Below are 12,176 nucleotides of genomic sequence, written 5' to 3'. Positions count from 1 at the left end.
ACTACAGTGTGTCCTATCATGAAAAGGCATTTGTTCACCTCTACACACTTTTGCCAGCGGTATAATCAGCAACTTTGGGGGGAAAAGTTATCTTTGTAAACAGAAAGTATTATCTCAAACACAGCAGCCTCATTTAATTCAGTGTCTTCTGTCAAGGATGATTCTGAATTAAGAATATTTTTTCAAAAAAAAATTACATAGAAAATATTTTGATCATGGATTTCTAGTGTCCAGTTTCCTTTAGCAGAAAACCTTAATATCACTAATTTACTATTTGTTTTAGAGACATATTACGATTCACCACACTTAGTAGGACTTAGTTTATTGCCAGGTTAATTTCAGCAAATAAAGACTCATCTGAATTCTACTTAAGAATGGTTTTAGCATCACCTATTATCTTTTTTTCCTCATACTTCTACAATTAGAGAAACACCATAACTGGCTAGAATATGCATTATATTTAAGAACACTTCCACCTTTTATTTCAAGTAACTTTCAGAAAACAGAAGACCAGGCAAATTTCCACATCCCTCTGCATTTCTAACCAAAAGTGCTTTGAATCCAGTAGCCCCTCTTTTCAGGTAACCAAGTATATGATTACAGCCTTCAGGTAGAGCTCCCTACATTTGAGCTGGTAATATTACATGGACATTGTTTTTAAAGTAGGAAGAAATTTAATTGTCTTTATGATTATATTCTCAGCTGTAAATTTAAAAAAATCACAATACAATCCCTATCTTGTATGATTCACAGAATTGAACTTCATTACTATTTTGCATCCTACATACAGTGGAACTTGGTAATAAAAATATTCCATTTCCAATAAATAGGTCAGTAAAAATAGCTTTGACTTTAAAAAAACAAAAAAAAATCAAATTAATTCTCAAAGGAACTGAGAAGCACCACACAGACAAAAGAATTTTATACTTAGTTAAGCTGGGTGGCTACATAGACATACAAAGTTCAACTAGTCTCAAAAAACAAGCAGGATCTGACCTGTTTGCAGGAACGTCATGCAAAAAGGCAATTATAAATTACTTATGTATTGTTGCCATAAAACCTTCAAGGTCATGTACGTAAGTCAAAGGACTTGAGCTTGACTTGAAATCAACCTTATCTTTTCAACGTGGTAGTACAGAGAATAATAAAGAATGTGAAAAATATACTACACTCTAGCCCAGAGGTCCCCAACCTTTTGGGCACTAGGGACCAGTTCCATGGACAGAGATTTGTCCGCAGATTGGAGGGTGCGTGGTTTTGTGTGCTGCCTACATCTCACAGATAGGGCTTTGCTTGTTTGTGCAAACCGGTTGATGGCATGTCGCGGTCCGGTATTGGTCCACGGACTGGGAGTTGGGGACCCCTGCTCTAGCCAATATAATTTTTTAAATTCTACTTACAGAATTGAGAAGTGCAAGAATCACAGGTAGCACTTGTATGAAAACAGAATTTAAGAATTCAAACCTAGACGACTAGTATTTTCACAGATCAAAGTTGAGATGCCAAGAGGAGAAAGGATCAACAGTTTTAAAATATTGATGGTTCATATTAACCAAGTATGTCACATAGTATTAAAAAAGTGAAAAGCAATTAAACAAATCCTTCCTGACCCTAATACTGCTGGATGCACATACAAAATTACATTATATTAAAGTCTGGGAATGGACATAATCCATCTAACATTTACCACATATGTTTATACTTTTAAGTTACAACTCATATTGCTCAGCAAGTTACCATTCTCAAACTTTTGTGGTACCATGATTCCTTAAAATAAAAGAATATATATGAGGGCCTCATGGAAAAAATGAATTTATGTGATAACCCCACCAACAGATGCATAAATAATAAGCATATCATTTGACAGTTTCCTGAAGGAGGGGATGTATCCCACAGTTGAGAAGCAAATAGCATCCACAACACATAGAGAACTACCTTCACATTCTGAGAAAGCCTAAGCTGGGAGTTCAGCACACAAGGAATACCGCTCCAGAAAGATCTGCAGTAGAGCATGCTGGCATTCTGTTAAAAGATATCAACACAAAGTTTGCAGTGGGTTCAGTATCAAGATGACAAAATGTACTAGGAAAAGTCATCTTGGAAGAGGGAGAAAGATAAAATTAGGCAGGAGCCAATGCTGCAATTACAAGAGTTGTTGAAGTCACATCTGGATATTGTAGATGGTTGTGTCTACCACTAGCACCTTGGAGGAGACCACTAACTTCCAGACAGAGGAAACAACTGTGACACATTCTGTTTCTGTCCCGTTTCTCTCCCCCCCCCCAAGAAATTGAGACCTACGGTTTGAAAACTCCTGCAAGTATTATCTATTACAGCATGGTCAATAAAATTTGATAGTAACCATAGTCAAAAATACCTGGCAGACATAAATTTTTGAGACTTGTAGCTTTATATTTACCCGGCTACATTTATTTATTTATTCAGATTTATGGCTCCCTAACTCCCAGCAACTCTAGGAGGCACACAAATTTAAAAAAATAAACCAAACAATTACATATCAAAACCAGCAAATAAATTGGCGATCAAAGACACTAACCAAAATAGCATCCCACTTCCTAGAGATGGTTTCACTCAACACTCTAGGCCAGTGGGAATAGCAAGGCTTCAAGAGCCTTACAAAAAGCCAATATAATTGGGGCCATCCTAATCTGGTAGACAGGGGAGAGAGAAGCTGTTCTGCAGAGCAGGGTCCATGATGGAGAAACCACACTTCTTGGGTCCCATTAGATGCACTGCTTGGTGGAAAGGTCCCAAAGAATGCCAACAGTCAGACTTGGTGGAACTGTATAAATAAAATTATACAGAACAATACTAGTACATTTCTGAACTCACGGATACTTCCAAAAATGATTATGCAATTTAGATATCAGCACCACTCAAATGAAACAGCAGTAACATAAACACTGTACAGCATTTTATTAAGATTTATTAAAGTTGAGTTTTGCAGCCCGAGAGACTCACACATCTACTTTGGAGATAAATAATGATTACTTCAAATTATTTTAGACTATTATCATTAAGAAAAATCAATTAGGTTAATACTTTCTCTTATGCCCCCAAAGGGACAGTTCTAAAGCAATGGGGGGGGGGCAAAGTACAGACTAGTTTTAATCACATGGAATATTACTTTTTAAATCCTTTTTCGCTAAAGTAGAATGAACGCATTTTTATTTGTTAACAGAAATGAATTTGAGCTATTCTCACCACCCAAATCCATATCCTGGCTTCAGGCATCACTGTCTAAAACCAGAGAAAAGCCTAGCTCGAACCTTTAACTAAAACTTAAGCTTCAAATCCTGAGTCCTGAAGTTACCCAGACATTTCTACGTTGTCAGCTAAGAAGAAAAAATTATGTTTCAAACTAATCATTTCCATTCCCATTCATTTGCAACAGAAAAAAGTCATAAACGGTGTTCCCTACATTCCCATAAAAGCAGACTAAAAAAAGATTGCCGGTAAGCCTGCGGGAGGCAAAAAAAAACAAAAAACAAGAATACGTGGGAATGCATAAACGCGTGTCGGGGATTAAATGATTCTTCTCAATTTTGTTGGAGAAGGGGCCCTTGGCTGAAAACCCCCTCGTCTGATAAGGTAGCAGCGCGGGGGGTGGTGGTGTTTTCTCTGCTCCCCGGCAGTAAAGGGGGAAGGGAGGCAGGCCGCTGCGACACAGAAACGAAGGCGGGGGAGGGGGGGTAGTGCACTCAGGAAGCAAAACAAACCGGACTTAAAATTAGGCCGCTGCCGCTCCGAGTATGAGCCAGAGGGCAGCATTCCGGCCCCCGCACTTCAAGACCCAGTGACGCCGAAGGGCCGATAGTGGTGACGGAAAGGCGAAGCCGGCCTCCCAGCTCCGGTTCTTCAGGACTCCTTCCCGTTGCTCACCGGCCGACGCGTTTCTTTCCAATGAAGCAAACCACCATCACCGCCACCCCCGCCCCGCTCCGCTCTCCCCTGCCCACTTCGAAGAAGGGGCGGCCGCCAGCTCCTACCCGAAGGCAGATGAATTCCCGAAGCCCTTACTTCAGCGAACAGGCGCCCCGGCTCGGGCAACGCGACCCCCTGCCGCACTCAGGCGGGAAAACTGCGGCTCCCTACCATCACTGACTCTTCAAGATGGCGGTCATATCGGCTTCTTCGAACCCTCCTGTCTCCGTCTCCCCCCCCCATTCCTGCCAATCAACCCTCCACAGGTCACGCCTTCGCTCAGCAAGTTTTTTTTTCTATTGGACGGTGGCTAAAGTTTCTGTGCTCTATTGGTTCCAGAACATAGTCAATCATAAGGCACTCAATTCTCTATTGGGCAACAAAGGAATAAAGGCCGGGGTCACGGCTTTATTTAATCCAATCGGCGTATTCGGATGGGTGACTCCGGCTTCCCACGGTCACGCCCTAGCAACAGCCGAAGTCACTTTGAAAGACTTTCAGATTGCCCAACTAGTAAGTCCCATTCAGTTTAAAACTAAACCAATGGCAGCCAATCGTTCTAAAACTCAGTCCAATTGTAAGTCACGGGGGGGGGGGGGCAGAGCTGAAGTGCCTCCTCCCATAGCGCTGTTTACTAACGAACGTGCTGTCGTATTGGACAACCTAAGAACCCAAATTATCGTCATAAAATTAAAGAACCAGAACTGCCTGACAACAAAGACTTCTTTCATAAATGGGGGAGGAGTTAGAAAACTGTCGGTCAGTTAAAATGGCATTTGTAAGTCAGTTCAGCTCCACCTTTTTTCCGAAGGGGAATTAGCTCAAATGGTAGAGCGCTCGCTTAGCATGCGAGAGGTAGCGGGATCGATGCCCGCATTCTCCAGTTTTTAGTATAACGTTTTTTGGGGAAAAAAGGTGTTTAAGTTTGTTGTGACCGATGACAGTATTTTTCTCAAACACTGGCTCTAATTATTATTTTTTTACACACACCAACGATTAAGCCTCCTTCTCTCCGCAATCTCTCCCCCCCACCCCACCCCCAAACATAAATTGCGTTTGGGTTAAGGTTGAGAAGAAGAAGAAGAAGAAGAAGAAGAAGAAGAGGAAGAGGAAGAGGAAGAGGAGGAGGAGGAGGAGGAGGAGGAGGAGGAGGAATTTCTTCCACCAGCACCGGAAGAGAATCTGTCGAGTTTCCCCCCCCCCCCGCCCTCTTCATTATTAAACTTAACCAACTCACAAAGAAAAATACAAAACGGCTCAGCAACACCCCTTGGCCTGAACATACCCATGAGGGTACGTGGGGGGGGGTGGGGGGAGGAAGAGAGAAATTTACGATCGTAGCTACCAGCAGAGCTGCTCTACCTGGGCAGCAACATGATACAAAAAACAAACTTCTGCCATTTGAACAGTGGGCAGGGCTTGACGCATGTCAATCAAAGTCAACTCCAGGTGCGAAAGGTTTGGGCGTGCGTCGCAGTGGAAGGAGCGTCCCAACGCGTCAATTTACCTACAATTAGTAGTGCTCGGCTTGCAACCGTTCACTCAGTGACTGAAGTTACAATGGTACTGAAAAAGTGACTTAGGAGCTTTCCCCCCCCACACACACTTACGACCTTCACAGAGACACTTGGCAACTGCCCTGTATGTATTTCTGACGATTGCAGTTGGGTTCAATTGCGATCGTTAAGTTATACCGGTGCAGTATTTTACAGATTTCTCCCGCCTCCGTTTTTCCCCCCTTTTATGTTCGAAGTATATAATTCAACTGTATACCATAAGAGATTCCTCAAATTGACCTCATTGGTTGTAATTCTTGGTAGTGTTAACCAGGTGTGAGTTTTTTTCTTAATTTAGAGCTTAAAATTCTCTTTCAGAAAGTGATGTAGAATTTTACACGCGATAGGATGTGTTGAATAATTGAAATGCTCATAACGGTACAAGCTGCGTGTTTTACTTGTTTTATCTGGTATATTTTTCATTCTTTTTTATGTCTGTCACGCTTTATGTTTATATTCTTTTTTAAACGTTTAAGAAAGTTTTGTTTTTAAAAGGAACCGGTTTAGGGCTGGGCTAAGCTTATTTGTAGACATAATTAAACCTGATTTAAAAACTAAGTTTTAGTTATTTCATAAAAATCTGTTTCTTCTTAGGTTACCCAAATATCTTCCCCATAAAGTTTCATAACATTACCTTAGGGACTGAAAAATCAGAAGTCTGATAGCAACTAACACATTTTATTAAAAGCTCACGAAAGGGCAGGACTTCTAATACAATCTGTTGGTTGGAAAAGAACCAACTGCTATTCTCCTACATTGTCTATTTAGAGACTGAAAGATTCTCAACCTGAGAGGGGACTAGCAGTGGCAGCAGAACAAAAGGAGAAGAAAGGAAATGATCGCCATCCCACCCCCTGACATGGGGACTATGCAACAGACTCCTCCAGGACAGTTGCTCCTGTGGGAACAGGTGTTCTGGTGGCCTTCAGAAGGCTGATGCACTAGTTGCAATCCTAAACTGGACCCTGAAGCCCTCACTTGCGCCTCCCACTACCATGCTAGGTTTCTGTGGCCTACGCAATGGAAAGGTGCCTTTGAACATAATTGGTGCAAAATGCAGCGGTTAGGATTAGGGTTAGGGAACTGCTGCTGCCAGTTGATACTATAATCTGCTCTGGATTATTTTTGCAGTCGTTTCATTCTTTTTGCTGTGTGCTATCGGCACTTTCTCCACAACTGCTTGCTCCAATGTAAAATTATAATTTTTTGTTCTGAGGTTTGGGGCATATTATATGCCCATTTTCTAGTCTCTGTGGGCAATTCTGGTTTAGATTTCAGCAACTGTAAGAATTTTCAATTGTCGCCTTTTTTATGTTAAGCCTGCATTCCTACTGCAGTTTGAATTTTTGCCAAACAAGCATTCCAAAGCTATACTCTATTCAGGTAAAGCTTTTTAAACAGACAGATGACAGCTAGGTAGTTAGAGATAAAGATGGATCCCATACCTTTTTTCTATTCATATTTCATATTGCCTGCACATTTACAATACATCTTGGATTCTGTTTCTTCTTTTCTTCCAAAATACTACAAGATGCATTTTTAATATCTATGGGACCCCATTGGGTAAGGTTATCAAGCTATTTGAAATAAGTTACTACCCGTATGTCAACTAAACTTTAGGTTTTTCTTTCTGTCATTCATTAAGTGAGTCTGGCCCCAATTAGCATCAAGTATAGTAATTTTACACTGAAGAAACATAAATATAGTGATTAGAATAAGTGTGCCAAAAACTAATTATCAGGAAAAAGTCAATATAATAGCTACAGAAATATAAAATAATCCAATCATTATCATTAAACCTAGGCTATACAGAGACATATTGCATAACCTTTTCATCAAACACATATACTAGATCCATTCCTTAATGTGTGGAGATGCCAAATTGTAATCTAATGGAAATAAATACTGGAAACCCATAGCTTCATAAATTCAGTGTGAATGAATGACTTTCCAGTTTGTTTGCTATAATATTCATAATATAAAACACCAGGAGGATATTATCAAATACTCATCTATTTTTTTTATAAATCCAGATTGTGATGGAAGCATTATACAACATATGGTTTTACACTACTTTTTACAGTATTTTATGTAGCCTCTTCACTAGTGTTACTGTTAACTATTACTACCTTAATAAAGATATGGTCTATACTTTGCATCTGGGCTTTATCTTGGGCTTTAATGTAAGTATAATATTAACATAATATGATGAAATATAGATAAATGTAAAGATTATAGACTTTCGAGATAAATGCAGATAGATAAAAACCTGTATCTCTTTATATTTATTAATACATAATCATTATACTATCCCCTCTTGGGGTAAGCAATGGTAGAGAAAATAAATAAGTTATAGGTCAAAATACAGGTCCTCATGACCACAACTGTGCCCAAAATTTATGTTGTTAAACAAGACATTTGTTAAGTGAATGTTGCCCCATTTTATGATTTTTCTTGCCAGAGTCGTTAAGTGAATCACTACAATTCTTAAGTTAGTAATATGGTTGTTAAGTGAATCTGGCTTCCCCACTGATTTTGCTTGTCAGAAAGTCACAAAATGGGATCACATAAGACCAGGACACTGCAACTGTCATAAATATAGAGTCAGTTGCCAAGTATCTGAATTTTGACCACGTGACCATGGGGATGCTGCAATGGTTGCAAGTATGAAAAATGGTCATAAGCCACTTTTTCCGTGGAGGTTTCTTATTTAGCATTATTTATCTACTTCCAAAACAATTTTTATTTCCATCAGAATCACTCTTCATTGATTTCTTTTCAGCGTCTTAATCTGTTATCCCTTGATTTCCTTGCAATTATCTTTTTTTCTACATACATATTATATTCTGATCCTTATTTTCTGCAGTAGTCATTCTCCTTCGTGCATTTTTTTCCTCATCCATAGCTTCTATATCTAGCTTCCTAAATCATGCTTCCCATTATTGTAACTCCAGTAATTTAGTTATTTATTTTTTACAGGACTTATATGACCGCCTATCTCATATCAAATGACTCTAGGCAGCTCATTGCATCCATAAAACATAATTTAAAAAAAAGCCCCCCCCCCCAAGACCAGATCAAACATCCACACAGCTCAACACCCATCAGGATTAATATTCTTGTCACAAGACTGAATTTTATATTGTATTTCTTTCTCCATCGCTTTCCAGATGTGTCAGATCTGTTCTAAAAAGTCCATTACAGTATATATATAAAACATGCACATGGAAGTCGATGAAGAGGAATTAAGAAACTACTCACAAAGAAACAGAATCCAGCAGTAGAAATACATACTGTCTCTAATTCATTACAAAGGCCATCCCAATATTTAGAAATCTGTTAACAAAATAATAATACAAGTGCAAATAATGAAAGACTTAGAATGGGTTTCTGAAAAAAACAAGACAGGGTTAATTGAGGTGCCATACTACTACTTATAATCTGTTTGAATATAAACATGTTAAAATCTTTTCTGGTCTGGGTGATTCATAATGAATCTCCATATTATTTCAAGTTATTTCTGATTGGCATTAAAATTTACCAAAGTAATGTCAAAATTATTTAGTAATTTATTTTTTGCAGATTATGGAAAAATTAATTTCAGCAAACTAAAATTTTAGAAATTGGAACAAAGTCACTATTTTCATCCTGGTTTTATTTACCCACAGGTGCATTGGAGTAGGAGAAAAATAGGTGACCTACATATTGATTCTGGACATCTGGTGGCTACTTTGGGGGAGGGTTGGAATCTTATTAAAATATTCGCTTGTTGGCAGAAGGATTGCTTCAAAATCGTGTCTGATGTGGTAGTGAAGTCAGAGCACAGAGATTTTAAAATATTGTTTTTGTTCAAAAAAATCAATATTATTAAAAGAGTTATTTGTGAGCACATTTGGCTGCAATTTTTCTAATTTACCACGTGAGGGCAATCTAATCCCATCTGCTCCAGTATTTTTGTACAGTTCTGTACTTCTATTATTTATTCGCATTCTACAGTGCCATAGCTTTGAGACATTGGTATCATCTACTGCCGTCTGCTGGACTTGAGTTTTAATTCTGTACTCTCAAGGTCCACATAATGAAGATATTAGAGGCTGACAAAGCCAAAGTTGAAATCCAGAATACTACAGACATTACTTGGATGTTTGTACTTACTCTTTTTGTTTCAAGGATAAGCTGGTCCTATATTTCTAGAAAAGAAGCAACCAAGTTGGCCTCTAAACAGCAAGGCAGGCCCCATAATATGTTTTGGTGATATATTAACCAGTGACAGTGACAGTGACAAGTTGTTTGTCAGGTTATGACTTGCTGTCTTTGCCCAAATAGGGATGGGATTTGTCACAATAATCTCAAGTTGATACTAAAGCTGTCATGATATTTCCCATAATAAATACTATGTGTGAACAGTAAACACGGCCTAATACAGCTAAGTATTTTAGCATTTAGTTTTCCTTGCCCCTTGCAATATCAGAACTTGACTACTACATTTTGACTTATAATACTACTTCCTTATTCAGTGACTGACAGGAGACCAATATGGGGGTGAGTGCACATAGTATTTCATGGTTCCTGATCTGGTTACCCGGCACAGAGCTTCTAAATGACCAACAACGCAGCAGGAGAAAGATTGGACAGAAAGACTATGGTTGGAAAAAAAGAGAGGAAGTCAATCTACCTAGAGTCTAGGTCAGACATGTCAAACACAAGGCCCGGGGGCCGGATCCGGCCCGCAAAGTGGTTTCATGTGGCCTGCGAAGCCATCCTGGAAACTGAGGGAATGGCCCCCACTGTCTTGGCCCTGGCCCAGAGACCCTCCTTCTGCCAGAGACCCTCAGATCTGTCTCACTCCTGCCCAGGCCCCCATAGGCACCCTTGATGCGAACGATGTAGAGCTGGCCACGCCCACCCAGTAGGCCATACGCACTCTAGCCACGCCCACCCAGTAGGCCACACCCACCCTGGCCATACCCACCCGGCCCCCTGAGGGCAACCGCAATGCTGATGCGGCCCTCAATGAAATTGAGTTTGACACCCCTGGTCTAGGTGCTAGACTCTTCAGAAAGAAATTTCATTTAGATGAATTTAGCCTGCAAATGATGAATATTCTTGTTCCTGCACCCAACCATACCAAATTGTTATTGATGTGTACTAGACATCTGCCCAAAGAAAGAATCTGTGGCTTGAACTCATGGAAAGTATGGAGAATATGTTTCTACAATAAACACTTGTCTAAATAGAGAATCCAGGAATAGGCTACAGTGGCCTCTTGTTATTTATGCCTGGTTAATTCATCAAAAGAAACTGACACTCCACATTTAGGAAACAGAATACCTACTGACTTCTCATTTGCTTTATAAAAAGTCTGACTTCAGTCATTTCACAAATTAGAAAAACACCTGAGTTTGGAAAAACAAAACTCACCAAAATGTAAACTTTGAATTCTGAACCTCTTGAGAGGATGGATGGTTGCCAGCCTGCCAAAAAACAGTGACTACTGCAAACAGCCTAGCAACTGAAGGCTTTCTTTCTTGTCTGTCAATTTTATGCTGATCATCCTGTTCTAAGGCTTTGTTTTCAATCCGTAAAGACAAATTTTATGCATTGTGTGGATCAAAGTTATCTGTAAACAGCATTTTGGTCTTTTTTCTGTAAAAATTAGGAGATTAAACCAAATGTATTTGATCTTTTATGGGATATTTAACAATGAAAATAATTTGAGTTAATATCTACAATTGCTTTTAAGCTTTAATTTTAGGGTTCCACATAGCTGTGCTTACTTACTGTTATGTTGGCTTTATTTCAGATCTCAGTAGTAAAAAGTTTCTTTGTAATGGAATTTGAATGTCATAAATATGAAAAATTACTGTTATAAAAATAAGACACCTATTCGTATAAATGAGGCAGAAACGAGACAAATTTATTTGCTTAGAGCCAGCTTATTCTCCAAGGGAAAATAAAATTATTCTCCAAAGTTATTTTTCAAGTTTCAGTTCACACTGTGCAGAGGTAATGAATAATTTTGTAGGATATGAGTTAGGATCCAAATGTTACATGCATTAACCAGAAGTATCCCATTAAGTTTGTTCTGCTCAACAAATTATTCTCACATTTTAGTTTTGATAAAAGCTAACTTATCTTACAAATATTGAATGTTAGGGTTCTATTCCAGATTCTGTCGCCTTTTCGATTGGTACTACATATTGTTTTTTAGAATTTATGGTTATAATCTGAGACCTTATTGAAACCTTTCTTGTAAAACAAGTCCCCAAAGCATTTTTGTATATGAATGTGTGTGCAGCCTTTCTGCATTTTATTGAACTCTGATATTCTGTGTTGAGATAAGACACATAGTGTTTATCTTTTTTCTTTTTGGAAAACCGCAACTTTTGAAAAATGGGGTTCCAGGTGGATATTTTAAATACTGCTTGAACGCTTAAAAAGAGTATTCCCTTCAAAAATAAATTGTGCACAGAATTCCATCTCCAAAGCACCCATAATTAAGCATTTGAACACAAACAAAAGAAAGAAAAGAGTTTCTGTAGATAGATGAATCCTCCTCAGCAACGCCAGAGGCATTTAATATGTGTACATCAATAACAATCCACAAAACAGAATGCAGTGAAAACCTTTGTGGGGTGGGAAGCAATAGAGCAAAATATTGTGGCTTATGCACCA

General features: G+C 38.9%; 1 protein-coding gene across 4 annotated transcripts in view; it reads right to left on the bottom strand.

Annotated features, from left to right (window-relative positions):
* Positions 1 to 4,180, bottom strand: part of PPP6R3 (protein phosphatase 6 regulatory subunit 3) — a 73,204-nt gene extending 69,024 nt beyond the window's left edge. The window contains exon 1 of one of the 4 annotated variants that reach the window (XM_081313947.1): positions 4,011 to 4,180. The gene's annotated coding sequence lies outside the window, so the exon portion shown is untranslated. The remainder of the gene's footprint in view (positions 1 to 4,010) is intronic. The other 3 variants (XM_081313948.1, XM_081313951.1, XM_081313950.1) reach the window with 3 other exon arrangements.
* Between the last annotated feature and the right edge of the window lie 7,996 nt (positions 4,181 to 12,176).

Source organism: Vipera berus, assembly GCF_964194415.1.
Source record: "Vipera berus genome assembly, chromosome: 1".
Lineage (NCBI taxonomy): Eukaryota > Metazoa > Chordata > Lepidosauria > Squamata > Viperidae > Vipera > Vipera berus.
Note: the sequence above shows the minus strand (reverse complement) of the source record. Positions and strands in the feature narration are given on the sequence as shown.